Genomic DNA, 19,254 nt, shown 5'->3' with positions numbered 1-19,254 from the left:
GTTTTTTGTTTGTATTTGCATAGAAAATTAGAGGATTTTAAGGTTTTTCCATTCAGGGTAGGACCGGCCCACCGGGACACCAGGAGAAATCCTAGTTAGTGGTGGGGCAGTGATGTGTGACAGTGGTGTGTGGTGGGCTGGGGGACTGGTGGCACCGGAAGCTGGGCCCGTGGGGGTAATTTTTATGGTGGGCCCTGCCTATCCACTCTGACACTGTTTACAAAAGTATTCTGATTAGTTCATGTTTTTTATATTAAGCTGTTTTAGTTACTTGGCATTTGTGGTTTTATAGAAAATAATTTTTTTTCATAGTTTCTAAAACCTCTAAAACCACTAAAATCTTAATGTTGATAAATGGGCCTATCAGGGTCAGACTGGGCCAGCCAGACCCATTCCCCTGATCGGCTGGCCCCCAAAAGAAAACATGCCGCACGGGGCCCCGTCTACAGCCAGGTCAAACCCAGTTTCTATCTTCCAGATTGTGATCCCCATGCACACCCCGGAGTTCGCACATGTACATGGGGCCCCGAAGGTTTTGAACCTGGAGGGCCCCAGTGATCCAGTCTGACCCTGGGCCTATGTGTGTCTCTTATCATAAAGCTTTTTGGTTTAAGGCAATAAACAATAGAATGCTGTGAAATGTACATTTAAGAAAGAATACAATTCAAATATTTGGTTGAGAAAAGAACCCGAGGGCTCTGCGTTGTTCCACTTTTTTTTGTATTTTGTAGTCAAATTAATTCTCCTGGTATCAGAGGAGCATCTCATGTCTTCTAATAAAAGGATAAACTTGTCATCTATCAGCCTGTTTTTATAGAACATACTTGCCTCATGGTTGAAGTATATGTATTATGTAGTATATACGAAAAAATGTCACCTTGTGATTTGACATACTGTGCAATAGAGACATATTTCTAAACAGCTTAATGGAAAGCAGTATTGCTTTCTGGAATTTGTACCTCTTTTACTTTAGCCTGTAATCAAAAAGAATTATGCCTCAAATCATTTTTATAGTTGTGATGTTTGAGAGAAAAAAACCCTATTCCAGAATGCACCAGCTTTGCTATGCTGGAGGCAAAAGTAATAACATAAGCCACAATCAGGGAGTTAACAAAGAACCTTTGATGTTATTAAAAATAAATTCTTCATGTACTCACTATGAAACAAATAGAATTACAGCGCACAATTGCATTTAACCCCATCAGCCGTGCATAGCCGCACACACTAGTAGCTATCGATGCCTGCAGGGTAGAACAAGCAAACTCAGTGGGACTGATTTGATAACAGATGTGCTAAATTGCACAAGAGCAGGATTTTAACAGCAACCAATAAACAGGTTTGAAGGCTATTACCATTTAAAAAATGAAAGAAATCTGATTGGTTAACATTTAACACCTTATCCTGATGGATTGTGTGCAAGTGCACCTACTGATGCAGTGTAAAGATGGCCATACACGCACCGACAATATTTGGTGTGTGTATGGTGGGAAATAAGATGACTGATATTGACAAAAGACTTGGATATCAGCCGGCTCATCGATCGTCCCAGGCAGAATATTTTGATCGGGTGCCTTTGAAAGCACATGTCATCGGCCTCTGTGTTAGTGCTGAATCGTCAGATACAGGTACAATTCTATTGTTTCTACCTGTACATCTGACAATTCAGCTTTACAAGTGTGTGTTGAAACAAACGATCTTTCTTGGAAAGATTGTAATTATAGCATGTACAGTATGTCCACCTCAACCATGAAGCTACCACCCTGAGTGTGGCAGTAATTCCAGGGTTCCACTGCAGGTTGCATTAATAGTGGTACAGACTTGCACCCAAAGTGTCAGGTACTCCCGGGACTTGTGTTTATATGCTCCAAGGGCCATTACTCCCACCTAGGGTTGAACTGAGGCCTCCAAGGCCCACTGAGACTGTTAATTCAAGGGCCCTCCTGGCAAATGTCAAGGGCCCTCATCCCAGTGTCTTTATTCCCTCCCTCCATCCGCACATTTGCCTGTACTTTTTACCTTTTCACAGGAGGGAGGACCCTTGATCCAGGCAGGGGAAGGTTGGGGCCCACTGGATTTTTTCCCAGTGTCCCTCTGACCCAGTCCGACACTGCTCCCATCCCATATGTTAGTGTACACCTACTGATGGAGTTTAGAGAAACTTTAACCTCAAAATATAGCACAACAACTGCGATCCCCTGGATATGGAGTCCTGCGGAGGAGACAGCAAAAATGCTGGAATTCTGTAGTTTTATAAAAGCAGAGTTTTTATCCACCAGTAGTTTCTATATACAGTACATACAGGCATGGCATCCTTTGTCTGAAAAAAAACAGAAGACCATCTCCAATAGACTCCATTTACATTTTGAAAAAGATTTCCTTTTTTCCTGTAATAATATATCAATATATTGTTCTTGATCCCAACTAAGAAATAATTAATCCTTATTGGGGGCAAAATCATCCTATTGGGTTTATTTCATGTTTACATGATTTTTTTAGTAGACAATGTTTGGTTATCCAATTTACAGAAAGACCCCTTATCCGGAAAACACCAAACATTCTGAAATAACAGGTCCCAAACCAGGAGTAGAATAAGCCAATTTAGCATATGTTTATTACATTTCCCGAACTATGCTTGCTACTGACTTGTATCTCCATATTATATAAGGGCATATCTGAAGTCATACAAGGACGTAATGTTTTTTGTCAGTTGAGTATTGCAATATTCCTTCCCTCTGGACAAAGGAAATCCTTTAATGCCCTGAGATGTGGAAGGAATTGATTTTGAAAAGATTAATGTATCGGAGCCGTCTGAGCTCATATATCTGGGGTACAATGTTTTTTTTCAAATGCCTGCAGCTGCTCCGGAGAGCGCCTATTTGCAAATGAAAGGGAATTCACAGTTCGTTTGGATGACTCATTCCAAGTTTACTGGGTGGTTCACACGCCTGCCCGGAACAGGAAGGCCCTCATTGTGCTCAATTGTTTTCCTGAATGCCTTTATGAAGAACAGCAAAAGGAAATATTACAGTTTGGCAGGCATCCATAAGCCTGATTGGTACTATAGTGCTGAGAATGCAAAGCAGCCTTCTGCCAAGTCAAACATATCCTTACAGCTTCAGTTATTTTTGTCTGTGAGCAAAGTGAATTGCTGGCTCTCCCAGTAAAAAGGATTGAAAAGTGAGAGAAGATTACAATGATGTCTTGAAAACCACAAGTTACATATTGTTTATGTGCACAGTATCAAAAGGTAACGTGGAACAGCCGTATGAAAGCAGCTCGGTTCTGCCTGCCATTCGGGCAAAGCTTTCCCCCAGATGACCCTAAACTGTAAGATATTGCCATGAAGAAATCCTGAAAAGCCGAATTTAGTGTAAATGTTATACGCACAAATAAGAGTGTTCTTAGCTATCAGCATTATTCAGTCTGAACTTGGGATAATTAGAATATTGGAATAATAATAAAAAAAGGTACTTGTTAATGACTTGAATTCTACTATATTTGTATTTTGCATTTTTGTATATTTTTTTTCCTCCAAGACTGGATGAAATGGAGTAAAATCAGAGTAACAAATTACTATGACAAACAAAAGGTAATTTGCATGTCAGTAGTACATTTTATCAATCAATCTTTTTAAAAGAGACAAATGCAGATTTATTAGAATAACATTCTAATGGAATCCAGTTGTTGTGGTGCCACGTGGGAACATAGTTATTCAACCAATGGCAACACCAACTCACATAAATGCTGCCAATAATGGTTACCAGGTATGAAGCTGCACCATTAACAGTAGATCCTTACAAGAACCAAATTCTTTTGTTTTCAATAGAACCACATATGGGTATGGGATTGATAATCTAGAAATCCCTCCAGAAATCTTAAAATTTCAGGAAGGCATTGTCCCGTAGGCTCCATTTTATTTATATAATTCTAATGTTAAATATTATTTATGTTTTACACATACATTTAGTTGTAGCCATGGATCAACCGCGGTAGTTGTAAAAATATCTCATCTTTGTTTTTATCCGTTATAAACCATTACATAATGGCAAAAAGTGTAGTGCTTAAAAAACAAAAAACGCTGCTGACGCATTTCGTAACCTCAAAAGGGTCACTTCCCCAGAGCATAGTTTCCTGTTACAACAAAGATTACAAAGCTGTCATCCGGGGCCACTGCTGGAGGTTATCCCGATTGGACAATTTCTCAGGTTGAGGAGGATTTGTTCCACTTGGGATGCTTTCCAGGAGGGGGCAATGGATCTATGGGACAGACTAGCCAGTAGAGGCTATGATACAATGTGTATTAAAAAAGCATATGAGCGAGCAGTTGGCAGTGAATGTTAAGATCTATTAAGACAAGATGCTAAAAAAAGAAGATATACATTTTGTGAGGCTAAGATCAGATAAATTACATTAAAACATTGGAAATGAGTTGGACCCTTTAGTGAACCTGGGAAAACTGTGGTTCTCCTATAGGAGAAGTAAAACCATAGCAAATTATGTATCTCCAAGTATGTTAACAGAAAAAGAGAAATCTCTATGGAACATATAGATGTGGAGCCAAAATATGCAAAGCATGTAAATTTATGAATGTATCTAAAACTTTTAAGAGTACCACTACAGGGAAAGAATATGAGTGTAAAACCTATGTAAATTGCAAAATAGATAATGTTATATATCTGGCCTCTTGTATATGTGGTTGTCAATATGTAGGGAAAACATCTAGGAGAATTAAAGATAGAGTTTTGGAACATCTATTGAAAAGATGTGTCCTCAGCAAAAGCGGATCATGTTTTGAGTAGACATAATGGTAATGAGAGATGTATCTCTTTTCATGGTATAGAACATGTGAGGCTAGGAAAGAGAAAAGGAGATATTGAGAAAACACTTAACAGGAGAGAGTTTTGGTGGATGTTCACCCTAGAGACTCAACAGCCAGCAGGTCTGAACAAGGATTGGGAAATAATATACTATCTAGATACCTAAAATGGTTTATAGAGTGTAACTTTCCATTTAGATATAAAAGAATATTTTTGCCATTATGTAATGGTTTATAACGGATAAAAACAAAGATGAGATATTTTTACAACTACTGCGGTTGATCCATGACTACAAGTAAATGTATGTGTTGAACTGCTGATGCCGAGTGGGAGTGGCCAGGAACCCGTGTGTGGAATGTGATAGTTGTGTTGGTGTTCTGATACTCCTTCCTACGCACTAGAGAGGGATTATTTATGTTTTCTCTGTAATAATAAAACACTTTATTGTACTTGATTCCAACCAAGATGGAATTAATCCGTATTTGAGGCAAAGAAACTCTAATGGGCAGTTTTTAAATTATTTTTATGGCATGGAGATCCAAATTACAGTAAGACCCCTTATCCAGAAAACCCCAGATCCAGAGCATACTGGACAATAGGTCCTGAGCCTGTATTTAAAAGAAAAATCATATTAAGAATGGAATCTTGAAAATGGTTACAGTCACTAGCATCTGGCAAAAAACAATAGGTCCTTTATTTGTAGGAAAATACGAATCCGGACACATGACTTACAGCATTGCCCATAGTGTATGAATGCATCAGAATTATAGTTTTCCAGTGTGGCTCTGGCATCCCTAGTGGGGTCAAAGAGAGGGATTAGGCACAGCCTGAAAGCCATTTGAAGGGAATACCTATTTGTACTCAGTAGGGAGATTACAATCTGATTGTTGTGATATGTCTCTAATCTAATAAATCAAGGGAGTCTGTTTGGTTTCTAACTATGCTTTGTTGCCCTTAAGAAGTGATCCCCAACCATTGGCTCTTGAAAAACATGTTGCTCCCCAATCCCTTGGATGTTGCTCGCAGTGGCCTCAAAGTAGGTGCTTATTATTGAATTCCAGGCTTGAAAGCAAGTGTTGCTTGCGTTGTTCTCTGTAACCCATGACTGTAAGCTTATTGCTTTTTCAGACCAGGTCATAATTACTCCAGTAATATTTAAAGTAGTCCTAGATATGCTCACAATGTTCTTTGAAGCTAACCCATGAATCCTTGGAATAAGCAGCCTTATGGCATGTGTCAAAGGTACTGTAAGGAATGTCAAAAGAAAATATGTAGGTACATAGGTAATACATAGTATTTTACAGTATGTGATGCTCATAAAGACTGCAGCAGTTGCTTTAATTCACCTGCCATATTTTCTTATTTAATGCCTATATTTATCATTCTGTGGATAAATGCAGCATTTTTCCAAAACTGAAGGGTAAAGATAGAGGAAGGCAGAGAATCTCCACTCATTTGTATTCCCTTGTAAAATGCTTGTTAAATATTGATGGTAAACTGGCAGACAGAGGTATAAAAAACACCATGTGGCATTTTAACTAAGGCTTGAAAAAGAAAATGCTGGGAATGCATGTATTTGGCAGAGGCTAATTTAATGGTAGGTCAGCAGAGAAGCAGCCAGAATTTAAAGAAAATAAATAATACTACACCTGGAATTTATCCTTTATCCTTTACTTTTAATGCTTCATGTCTTGTGTATAGGATAGTGTCTGTAAGAAGCATGTTTTCACCAGTCTAAATCCTTGTTATTAGCTTTGTTGGGACCTGAATAGTGATGCTAGCTGATAGTTTGCTTTGCCGAAAAATTGTGTTTAAAATATTTTGTCAGGTGACATTTTTGTAGCAAACTACAGTAAAGTCTATGGGGCAAATTCACTAACCTCCGAAAATTCGCCAGCAATGGCTTCACTTACATCGCAACACTTCGCCAGGCGTAGATTTGCCAGGACAGAGCTAAATCACTAAAATCTGATGTTGCGTCCAGGGTGCCGAACACTGGCGAAGTTGCGCTAGCGTTACTGCGCCAAGCAAAGCGAAGTTGCACTGGCGTTGCTTAATTTGCATACTGCGGGAAGTTAAAGTTGAATGGACGTATATGTTGCAGCAAATACATTACATTACACAAGCCCCGGAAACCTTAATAAAATAAAATAAAGTTGTTATAATGCCCTACACATGAGCCCAGTGTATAGTTTATGTGCCATATGTTAGGAACTGTAGGGGGGGATCCGGGTACCCCCAAAAAAATGTATGCTCTTTTTCAGCTGATCACCCTGAAAAAGGAAAAGACACTAGCGTTTTTGGGACTGAGAGGAACTCCTATCTGCTCTATTGCACTTCGCCTGGTCTGAGGTGGGGAAGGCAAGTCTGGCGCAAGAGGTAACGTTCATTAAAATCCGCATCTTAGTGAATTTGCGTAGTTACGTCCATTTGCCAGAGCGCAAATTCACTGTGTGAAGGGCATCTTGGCACAAAAAAGGGCAGAGAGTTCTTGAGATTAAATTAGATCTAGTGTTATGTAATGGGGCATCATGCTTTCCAAAGTAAGGTCGCCTGCAAGTGGGATTCTGGCAGTTTGGATGTCACTAATAGATACTTTTATCTGTTTTATCTGGCCCCTATGATGAAGCCAAGGTTATGGCCTTTTTGCTCTTCTTTCCACAAAACCAGCACAGAAATAATCCACCTGCCACAAAACCTGCTTATAACAAAGGAACCCTGAAATAGGGCTTCACGTGAGCGTTGTACAAAGACAAGCATTTCTCCATCTTCACTCTGTATCCTTGACTGTACAGTAATATATAATATGAGATTAAAAGCAAGTTCTGCCATTTTCTCTTTACACTTCAATAAACAGTGTCTCCTGTTTATATAACGCATAACCCATCCTTGCTAATGAGGCATGACAATGCTTGGGTTAGGAAGTCACACTCATATTATCTGTTCCATAAGACAAGGTTGTCATTTAAAAAAAAGGGCTACGAGATTGGCTTTTCTTTGCTTTTTTCACATGACCCTGTTTAGTGTTTACTGATCCATTCTAGCTGACCAAAGTATATAGTGCTCAGATTGCTTCTTCCTGTAACTTTAGTCTCTCCAGCCTTACTCTCTGGCTTCCCTCCTAGCTATCAAAATACAGCAATTAATCAAACAAGAATGAAGGGGGTCATAGCATATTACTAAGCACAACAGCTGTGGTAAAAACATTTCATAGGCTGCACTCTACTCAATACATTTTAACTTGCATTATATTAGCCATTTCCAATTCATACCATCAAATAAGAGAAAATTGAAATTTAAACAGCACAATGACAGAACTCATATAAATCTCCTGTACTCTTCCCGACCACAGTCCACTTACAGCTTACTTACTCCCTTGCTTTATGGGACTGAATGATCTCTAGGTCGTTTCTAATCTCTGGATAAATTATGCATATGCCTTTTAAGATAGTCTTCTTTCCTTTAGAGCAATCTACTTTTGTTCATGGACAGAAACAAAAAGAAAGGTAAATCTTTTGTTCAAACTTAAATGCAGTGTAGGATATATTGGTGTCCATTGTTCCCCCATCTTTTATTTGGTATCTGAGCAAAGCCACATTCAGTAAGGGGCATATTATTTGGGTGTTCACTAGGACTAAGAACCTCCTGCAATTGCAGGTACTGTGTTTCACACGGCATAAGGGAAAAGGTCCCATCTCAATCAATTAGAACTTCTTGGTAGTGTGTTGTGCCCTACAAAAGAATGGACTGCTCTGAAGTATCATTCAAGTTATAATATAATTGTATAATAATATCATTTTTAAAAAAATGAGAGTGGTATGCTATACAGGTCACATAGCTGCTTAAAATTATGGTTCTGCCATATCTAAAGTTATTCTATTCAAAAGTATCTCCCCAACCCTTGTGTGCACTGGCCAACCCCTCTGGCCTGTTCATTAAAGTGGCTCTGCACTATATACATATTAGGGGTCATGCACTATATCAGTGATCCCCAACCAGTAGCTCGAGAGCAACATGTTGCTCTCCAACCCCCTGGATGTTGCTCCCAGTGGCCTCAAAGCAGGTGCTTATTTATGAATTTCAGGCTTGGAGGCCTGGAGAAGAAGTTTTGGTTGCATAAAAACCAGGTGCACTGCCAAACAGAGCCTCAATGTAGGTTTACAATCCACATACCGGCACCCCAAGAACATGTTTCATGCTTGTGTTGCCCCCCAACTCCTTTTACTTCTGAATGTTGCTCACGGGTTCAAAAGGTTGGGGATCCCTGCACTATATACATAGTAGGGGTCATTTACTGATGACGAGGCAGAGTGAAAAGAGGGACTATCTTTCCTGCTTTTTGTGTATCTTTGTCTATGTTTCTCTAAGGCTGTGGTTTTGCAGTACTTAGTGAACACACATGTTCTCCTAACACATGGTATACTTTTCAAAATTCAAAGTAAATCTTTTTTTTTTTTTTTTTTGAAAGTGCAAAGAGGAATATCCCTTGTGTAGGACTGTCAGATGTTCCAGGAAGTTGATGAATGCCTTCATTGGGCTTTAGGGTGGGGAAAGCCATATCAAATATGGCTTACAAAGTCATCTTTGATAGCAACTCTTATAGCCTATAACCAACAATAAAATGACGTATCTTATTAAAACCACAAAAGACACATAATATTTATCAATAAATACAGAATACATATATTTTTATTATATGTTATATAATATTTATAAAGGCCCCAATGAGGGCAGAAACGTTGGATACACAAGTGATGTTTCAAAACAAATGAGAAGGAAAGTCGTTTACCACTCGGGGGTGCCAAATGTTAGGCACCCCCAAGTGAATGTATTTACTTACCTGAAACCCCAGTGCTCCTATCAGCATAAAACTGCACCGGCCCGGGGTTATTCCAGTGAGCACCACGGAGTGATCCTCTTCTGGCTTCTTCTTTCTTCTCGCAGCTGCGCATGTGCATTAGATTGAACAGCCGAACCTTAACTAAAAATTTGGCTATTTAGTTCTACTGTGCATGTGTCTGCTCATGTGTCTGCCCCGGGAAATTTGATGAAAGAAGAAGCCGGAAAAGGATTACTTTGTGGTGCTTGCTGGTTTAACCTTGGGCTGGGGCAGTTTTCTACTGATAGGAACACTGGCCTGGGGTTTCAGGTAAGTAAATACATTACAGTAAATATCATTTGGCACCCCCAAGTGGTAAACGACTTTCCTTCTCCTTTAAGGAATTGGAGTGCTGGTCCATCTTGAAGATTGTATTTAACATTTGACCAAGCAGGGATATTGTCATGGGGAAAACATGTTTTTTTTCCAAAACACATCAGTTAATAGTGCTGCTCCAGCAGAATTCTGCACTGAAATCCATTTCTCAAAAGAGCAAACAGATTTTTTTATATTCAATTTTGAAATCTGACATGGGGCTAAACATATTGTCAGTTTCCCAGCTGCCCCCAGTCATGTGACTTATGCTCTGATAAACTTCACTCACTCTTTACTGCTGTACTGCAAGTTAGAGTGATATTACCCCCCTCCCTTTTTTCCCCCAGCAGCCTAACAAAAGAACAATGGGAAGGTAACCAGATAGCAGCTCCCTGGTAGATCTAAGAACAACACTCAATAGTAAAAGCCACATCCCACTGAGACTGATTCAGTTATATTAAGTAGGAGAAATAACAGTCTGCCAGAAAGTAGTTCCATCCTAAAGTGCAGGCACAAGTCACATTGATTTGCCCCTAGTTGGGTGCACTGTAGAATCTTAACAGAACAATACTGTATGTAAGACAATATGTTGTTCCCTCAAGTAGAATATATATATATATATATATATATATATATATATATATATATATATATATATATATATATATATAATATATATATATATATATATATATATATATATATATATACAGTTTATATCAGGACCAGACCAAGAAATATTAGTTGAAAATACACAGCAGCAACCCATTCAGCTGCCTTATCAGTCACAAAAAACTAAATTGAGACCATCTTTTGCATGAAAAGAAAATGTAGTTTTCCCCTGGACAAAAATAGCCGCAGGTTTTTTACCCTTGTGGGTTGATGGGATTTAAAATGTTTTAAACTCTACATACCTTAAAATAATTAGATGTTTTCAATAAATCTGCTGTATAAATTCCACATGCATTTAATAAGCATAAACCAAATTCTCAAGGGATCACTTTCCCCACAGCTCCTATATTTCCTGCTCTATAAGAATGAAATCCTTTCTTTTAAGCATAGGAAGCAATCCATTCCCTTTCTCAACAGAAGGAGGGCTTGTAAGGACATTTAATGCTCTGAAATAAAAAAAAAATTGGTCAATTGATTTTCTCCTGGCAAGTGGCATCTGGTTCTGTAATCCAGGAGGTATTTGTTTACATAAAGCCGTGTTTTGCACATGAAGCAACTCGTAATGAAACCTAATGTGCATTGTAAATTCCTCTTTCCTAAGTGCTACAATCAGGAAAGTGTGCATTTTCTAAATATTTATATCGGCCTCTAAGAAAACCTTCCTGATTGCAATATTTAACTGATGACTGATTTTAAACATTTTCTGTGCACATTGTGTTAATTAGATTCTTTTGGATCCACAAAACAATGCACATTCATCAAGTCTTTGTGACGTCAAACAGTTTTTATGGTATTTACCAGGGCAGCAAAAAAAAAAGCACCGCACATGTTTTCTCACAATAAATGGTTAGGGATCTCAACTTGAACAGCCAGGGCCTCCAAGAGAAAAATAATTTCTTCCTCCAATGCTTGTATTGCAGGCAGTAATGAGGCCTTCTTTTTCCTTTTTGTCCTCCCTTAGCTGGAGGACATGCTTCCTCTGTTTTATCCACTGATCATGTTTCACGGGCTGTGTTTAGCATGGGCCACCAAGAGTTTTGCTGCTGCTACTTTATCCTATGAAAAACCGTCAAGATCAGAGCATCCTGTGTGTGCATTCGTTTTGACTTCCATAGTTGCCTTAAATGATTGGTGCTAACTTACAGTGATGAACCTATAATTTCCCTGGAGTTTATGCACCCACAAACTTGAACCTCTGTTACTGGTCTGTATCTGTAACCTGCACATATGCATAAAAAACTGAATGCTAGTAATGTGATAAATAATAATGTGTTAGGGTCCCCTTAATTGTGAATGATTAGATTTTTTTGTGGAAAACAGACTGTGTAACTCTATGCATTTTCAGTCAATGGCAACTAAAGCAAATAAAGTATAGTTTTGCATAAAAAGGGTTGAAAACAAAATGTTGCCTCCTAATAAACCCCTGTGAGGTTTTGGGCCCCAACCCTTAAGAATGATAATAATGAGCTAGAGAGAATGTAGAACTACAAAATACACAAATGGAATTAAACAAACTATGAGGAAAGACAAAGTTGGGGTTGTTTTTTTCTGGAAAAAAAGGTGCTTGCAAGGGGGACATGATTACTGTTTGCAAATGCATTAGATCACATTATAGAAGATAGTGAAGGATCTTTATCACATAGAAAATAATAAAGGCCACTTCAGGCTGTAAGAACAAGACTTTTACTTGAAACAGTGCAGATGGTTCTTCACGGTGAGGGCAGTGAGGGTAGGGAATACCCTGCTGGATAATGTTGTGATGGCAGATCCCATTAATTCCTTTAAAGGAGAACTAAACCTCCCACGGTGATAAGTCCCCACTGGCCCCCTCCGCTGCCCCCCGCCCTGCCTCCCCCTTGCTAAGTGTTACCCCAGAATTGTGTCCCCTGTAGGATTACTTATCATACATCAGAGTGAGCGCAGCGGCAGGGGCACTACTATAATGAGGCGGCCTGAGAATCTTGCCTCAGGTGGCCAAATTTGGGTCAACACAAGTGGCAGCAGTTGAACCACTGTAATATCTGAAAAGTACACTATGAAATAAAGTTGTGAGTTGCGAAAAAGAAAAAAAAAGAGGGTTGTCCGATATTAGCGTTTGTAGATATGCGCCTTCAGTGGTCTCCTGCCGGCTCACTTGTCCAGATAGCTTGTTTGGCTGCTTGGGAGAGAAGAGAGCCAATTGGAGAGCTGTTCGGCAAATCTGCGTGCATACCTGCACACCGATCTGCTGCAAATGTCAGTTGCTCCCGACGCTACCCGCACAGCAATCGCATTAATTCTTGACCAGGAAATTGGTGATCTTCAGTCACATTGAAATTTTCCTCCTGTTGGCAGGTTTTATTTAGCAGCAACCAAATCTTCAAGTACAGAATTAATCTTTTAGAGATACTGGTTGGGGAATAATTTTATATTTCTCCAATGTGTAAAAACCCAAATAAGTATAAAGTCATCACTTGCCCATATATTGTGTCTATATACAAATGCTACAAGTACTACTAATGTTTTGTATAATATTGGTTTGCGAAGGAAATAAGGCAAGTAATACCAGTATCGGATTGTGTCGCATTATTGATGAGACGCGGCTGTTGGATGCAGACGCAGCGTCTGCATCCGACAGTCATGTCGCGTTGCATCAACGCTGCGACACAATCCGACAATTGAATTACTGAATTACCTTATTTCTGTCGCATCAGAAGTGACGCCTGTGATTTTGCACGGCACGTCGGATCATGGCGGAATCGCCCGTGTAGTCCTGCGCTAACTGCTAGTTAACCCATAATTGAAAAGCCTCTCTCCAATCAGATGAAAGACAGGTGAAAATGCACCTTTGACTTAACATTTGGTATGATGTAGAGAGTGATATTCTAAGACAATTTGCAATTGGTTTTCATTTTTTATTTTGTGTTTTTTAAGTTATTTCGTTTTTTATTCAGCAGCTCTCCAGTTTGCAATTTCAACAATCTGGTTGCTAGGGTCCAAATTACCCTAGCGACCATGCATTGGTTTGAATAAGAGACTGAAATATGCATGGCAGAGGGTGTGAATAGAAAGATCCTGTATGAGAAAGGCATAGTGTGAGGGGGCGTGGCACAGGGGGTGCGTTGGCATGCTTTTGTCTCAGGCAGCAGAAAGGCCAGAATCACCCCTGCGCAGTGGAACTCACGGGCGGCATCTTCGGTGCTTTGGTAATCCTTGTAAAGTGAGCTCCATATTGGGGCATGCACAGTTGGAGCTACTTTACGGTACATAACTACGCATGCACCGGAATTGCCGAAAATTGCCAAAGCACCAGAAGAAGACACAATGATTACCAAAGTGCCGAAGGACGGTGCCCTTGAGCTCTGCTGCACTTAATCTGCATGTACGGTCAGTAATCCTACAGGGGACATAATTCTGGGGTAACACTTAGCAGGGGGGAGGCAGGGAGGGGGCCAGCGGAGGGGGGGGCAGTGGGGAATTATCACCAGGGGGGTTTAGTTCTCCTTTTAGGGGGCTTGGGAGATTTCTTGTTTAAGCATACCATAAACCATTTTAACCATTTTTAAGTACAACATCTTTGGGGCACATTGGTTTCTAGCCAATGCTTTACTACTATAGGGTGGCAATGTACACTCACATATCATTACAATGTAAAACACCTACAATATATTATTTAATGTAATATGTTCAAGATCAACTGTTCAGCAAAAAAGAGATACTGAAATGGACTTCTAAACACCAACCAACATCGTCACATTTTGTCCTGACTACATCTTCAGTCTTTTAAGAAATCCCAAACCATGTTCCTAAGCCTTTGTCATTAGTCAAGTTAATTTATTGGGAATAATTCCAGCTTTCTAGATTCTAAACAGACTTCTAAAAAGCCTTTCTTCTGAATTTTTTAAATTTGTTTGGGTTAGTTTAGAGTAATCCAGACTAAACAAATAAAGACGAACAATATTGGAAATGACGTTTATGCTCTGTAAAAGGATGCAGTTGTAGTGTTAACCTTGTCAAAAAAAAGTTTCAAATTATCCATAAAGGAGGGCACCCAGGGGTTTTGTGACTGTAAAAATAATATGAGATTTAGATTTATATTGGAAACATAACAAAAATACATGTTGGGTTACTGCCTAGAGATAAAACCATTGAGAACAATATTAAATAACGTATGTTTCTTACCATAACAAGCAAGTGATAGAAAGTAAAATTCCATTGACTTTTTCAGGAAATATGCACATCCACCCCAGTTTCCCCCCTCTTCATATCTCACACTGGCTCCTGCTTGTTCCCTTTCTTTCATTATGATTTTTTTTATAGCTTCAGGGAGCACATGAGGACACAATGCTATACTTTACCATTTGCTGAAATATGCATCCCTCCAGCTGCGGACGGCATTAACTGGGGTATTTGTAATGTATAGTTTGTGGTTAGCAAACTTGGCACGGAGAACAATCAGGCTGACTAAGCCTACCCGGCTCATGCTGAGGTTCTATAGATCAAACTTCACGTACAGTTGTTTTTTTGAACTTCGATTATCCATTTGCAGAGGAATAATCCCTCGATTGAAAAAAATATATATGAAATCGAGGCACATTAAATTTCAATAGGTATAATAATTCAGTAAATTGAGATGCCCATAAATCTCTTGGAATCTATTCACACAGATCAGTCTATTTGAGGTAATTTTTTCTAGGTTTATACAGTATCAGGCAGCATGATACATATCAAAAATATAAATTTAAACGTCAGACTTAAACTCTGCTTTATACACAAAATGGATAAAGAACCTAAATAAGAAAAAGACACTGTATTAGACCTTATCATTATGTCCTAGGGTAATGGTTTGTAAAGACTAATTTCTTTGTAGGGAGGAGCAGTAAATGTTTTCTTTGGAATTTATGTTTTCTTTCTATGTTTCTTTACAGAATTTATGTAAAAAAATGTGACATTTTTCTAACGAACGATAGAATACAGCCTTTTCACTCAAAGTTAAAAATTTTAATACATTTTGGTTGGTCTTTTTTTTTTTCATTCGAAACTCGGAGGCCCCCCTCCGAGTTTAAAAAAAACTCCTATCATCTTGAAATTTGACCCTTGATAAATCTGCCCCTTCATGCCTGAATGTGGAATAATGCTTGTAGATTTTAGTGGATGAGAAATAATGGTATATGGCTGCTTTTCATTCTTATTAATGCTGTGCTCCTACTTTGGGGCAATAGTATAAGGAAGACCTCTTTCAGCACGAAAAGTCCCCATGTTTAAAAGGTGGTCTATATGGAATCAGAATACTCAGATGAGCACTTCAGAACTTAACTGGCCTTCCCTGAGCCCTAACCTTAAGTTGAACACATGGGAGATGAAATGGAATACAGGTCTGTTATCTGGAAACCTGTTATCCAGAAAGCTCCAAATTATGAAAAGGCCATCTCCCATAGACTCGCTTTTATACAAATAACTCGAATTTTTAATAATGATTTATTTTTCACTGTACTAATAAAACAGTACTTTGGGGCAGATTTACTAAAGGGCAAAGTGGCCGTCGCTAGCGCAAAATCTCATCCTCAGGGACATCCCCAATTTACTAACAGGCGTAGAGGACAATTCGCTAGCTAAAAAGACCATCGTTAGCACAGTTTCACGTCCTATCGCCAGGCGAATTTTCGGTCAGGCAAACGATCGTTACTCGTTAAATTCAATAAAAACAGAATGTTACTTCTTTTGCCAGAGTTTCCTTCGCCACCTAGACCTGGCGAACTGATAAGATGAAGCTACATCCTCCTTTATCTTATGTTAGTGACATCATATCCTGTATGCCGGAATTCATAATAGTTCTAAAAAATGCTGGGGGGGTTTCAAGTCCTCATTATTAAAGATTTTTGTGAGTGGGCTCATGTCTAGGACATTAGAGGGTCTCATTTGTCTTTATTTTGCTTCCTTGGACATTTGTAATAATAAGTGGCCACTTAAAGCATTTGCACCAACATCTCAAATATATGTACCCACCCTATTAAAATTGACCTAAGTGTAAGAGTACTAACGTAGTTTCGGTAGGCCGAAATGCTAGCAAAAGTTTGCTATGAAATGTTCACGTTGACGAATAAACGCTAGTGAAACTTCGCCAGCATTTGGCTACAGAGATGCAATTTTGCATTTTAGTGAATTAGTGTAGTGGTAGTGAATTTGCACCTCACTAAGTGGTGCAAAGTGTTTCAGAGCCTTAGCTGGAGAAAATTGGCCCTTGAGTGAATTTGCCCCTGTGTATTTGATCAAAACTAAGATATAATTTACCATTATTGCAGGCAAAATAAGTGTAAATATCTTTTTAGTAGAGTTAACATATGAAGATACAAATTACGGAAAGATCTGTTATCTAGAAAACCCCAGGTCCTTAGCATTGTGGATAGCAGGTCCCATTCCTGCACCAACTCTGAGCCCAGACAGAGGGCTAAGATCAGTGCCCAATCTCCCTATTGCTTCTGTGGTTGAATGGGAGCAAATTCCAACACTGTTCCCACATCTACAGTAGAAAATATTTACATTTCTCAAGGGACCAAGCAAAACATTGGTAAAATTCAGGAAAAATTGGGGGAAAGTTGGCAGTCTGGGAGCCAGGCCAGGTAATATAGCTTTGGGTAGCAATACTACAGTACTTGGCCATACACTGCGGTTTTCACAAAAGTCACAAGCTGTATAGTAAAGGAGTAAATTTCTCTGCTCAGATAAACCCGTGACTGAATGTTCTTTTGCATTATTGCAGGAAAACAGGTTCTTTGCATATATTTACTCACTTTTTTCATCCAATAGACAAATATCTTACTTTTAAAGGAGAACAAAACCCTAAAAATGAGTGTGGCTAAAAATGCCATATTTTATATATTTGAGAAGCTTAGTTTAGGGGTTGTCACACATTATCCTGCAGAAAATGAAGTTGGCCTGTGATATAAGCTGATGCTACAGGTATGATTATTAAATTCTGAAGCTAATTGCTTAGTTTCTGTGCTGCCATGTAGTAATTATCTGCATTACTTATATTGTAACATTTGTATTCTATGTTTACTGTTTATTATGACTGGGTCCCTAAGCTCAGTAAGGGGCTGATTCACTAAGCTCGAGTGAAGGATTCGAATGAAAAATACTTCGAATTTCGAAGTATTTTTTGGGTACTTTGACCATCGAATTGGTTAAATTCGTTCGAATTCGAACGAAATCGAACGAATCGAACGAAAAATCGTTCGACTATTTGACCATTCGATAGTCGAAGTACTTCCCCTTTAAAAAAAACTTCGACCCCCTACTTCGGCAGCTAAAAGCTACCGAAGTCAATGTTAGCCTATGGGGAAGGTCCCCATAGGCTTGCCTGTGATTTTTTGATCGAAGGATTTTCCTTCGATCGTTGGATTAAAATCCTTCGAATCGTTCAATTCGAAGGATTTAATCGTTCGATCGAACGGAAAATCCTTCGATCGATCGATCGCAGGATTAGCGCTAAATCCTTCGACTTCGATATTCGAAGTCGAAGGATTTCAATCCGAGGGTCGAATTTCGAAGTATTTTTAACTTCGAAATTCGACCCTTAGTGAATCGGCCCCTAAGTGTCAGCAGCACAGAGCATGTGCAGTGAATCAGCAGAAAAGAAGATGGGGAGCTACTGGGGCATCTTTGGAGACACAGATCTTTACCTGAGAGACATTTTGGTTGAATGCCCCTTTGCACTGCTTCATAGGGTCAACCCCACATTTTGGAACTGACTGATCATGTAGGTAGTGATGGGTCATAAATACATATAGGGAACGAAGGCAACAGAAAAAAAAACATTATAATAATTTTAAAATAATTTTATTAGGATCCCTACCACATGAGAGGATGGAGGCACAGAGAGTAATATTATTTTATTTCACCCTTTTTTTAGCAAACCCTACTTAACCATGCCACTGAAGCCACAGATTATGCAAATTAATTTAATGAACAATTCGATGGATCAATGGATGAAGGCCACATACATAAAGAGGCACACGTTGTAGGTGTTCTACGGCAAGCTTCTGGGTTTTTTTGATCACTAAGTAGCATGAAAGCAGTGTAAATTGGGTAAAAAATATAAATTTAAATGTGAATAAAATATTTTTGCTAGCACTCACTATAAGTTCAACTGCTAAGTAAACAAAGGTCAGTTTATACAATGCAAATATCAGATTTGCATTGTGGAGCCCCTTTAGCAACTCAGATGATATTCTGCATCAAAAAAAGATACTGGCCAACCCTTTGCAGTGGAGGAATAATGGGAGCTGCAGCTGAAATCTTTTCATGTCACATTTTTCAGTAGGTGGCAGAAATGAGCAAATGTTTGCTACTGCATAATTCTTAGCGTCATTGTCTTGACTGTTTCATGAGACACTTCACTCTCTTCTTTATGCAAACAACAAACGAGGAGTAAACGTGGACGAAGAATAGGATCCAAAGCTAACATCTTCACTTGATCAGATCTCTTGGTTGTATATACATTAGCCAAAGCCTGAGCAAGGTTTTACAATTAGATGACCAAAATATTTACTCTTTGCCTAAGACACTCAGAACTATTATGGATGACAAAAC

This window comes from Xenopus laevis, chromosome 5L, assembly GCF_017654675.1.
Source record: "Xenopus laevis strain J_2021 chromosome 5L, Xenopus_laevis_v10.1, whole genome shotgun sequence".
NCBI lineage: Eukaryota > Metazoa > Chordata > Amphibia > Anura > Pipidae > Xenopus > Xenopus laevis.
This window is presented reverse-complemented; position numbering follows the sequence as displayed.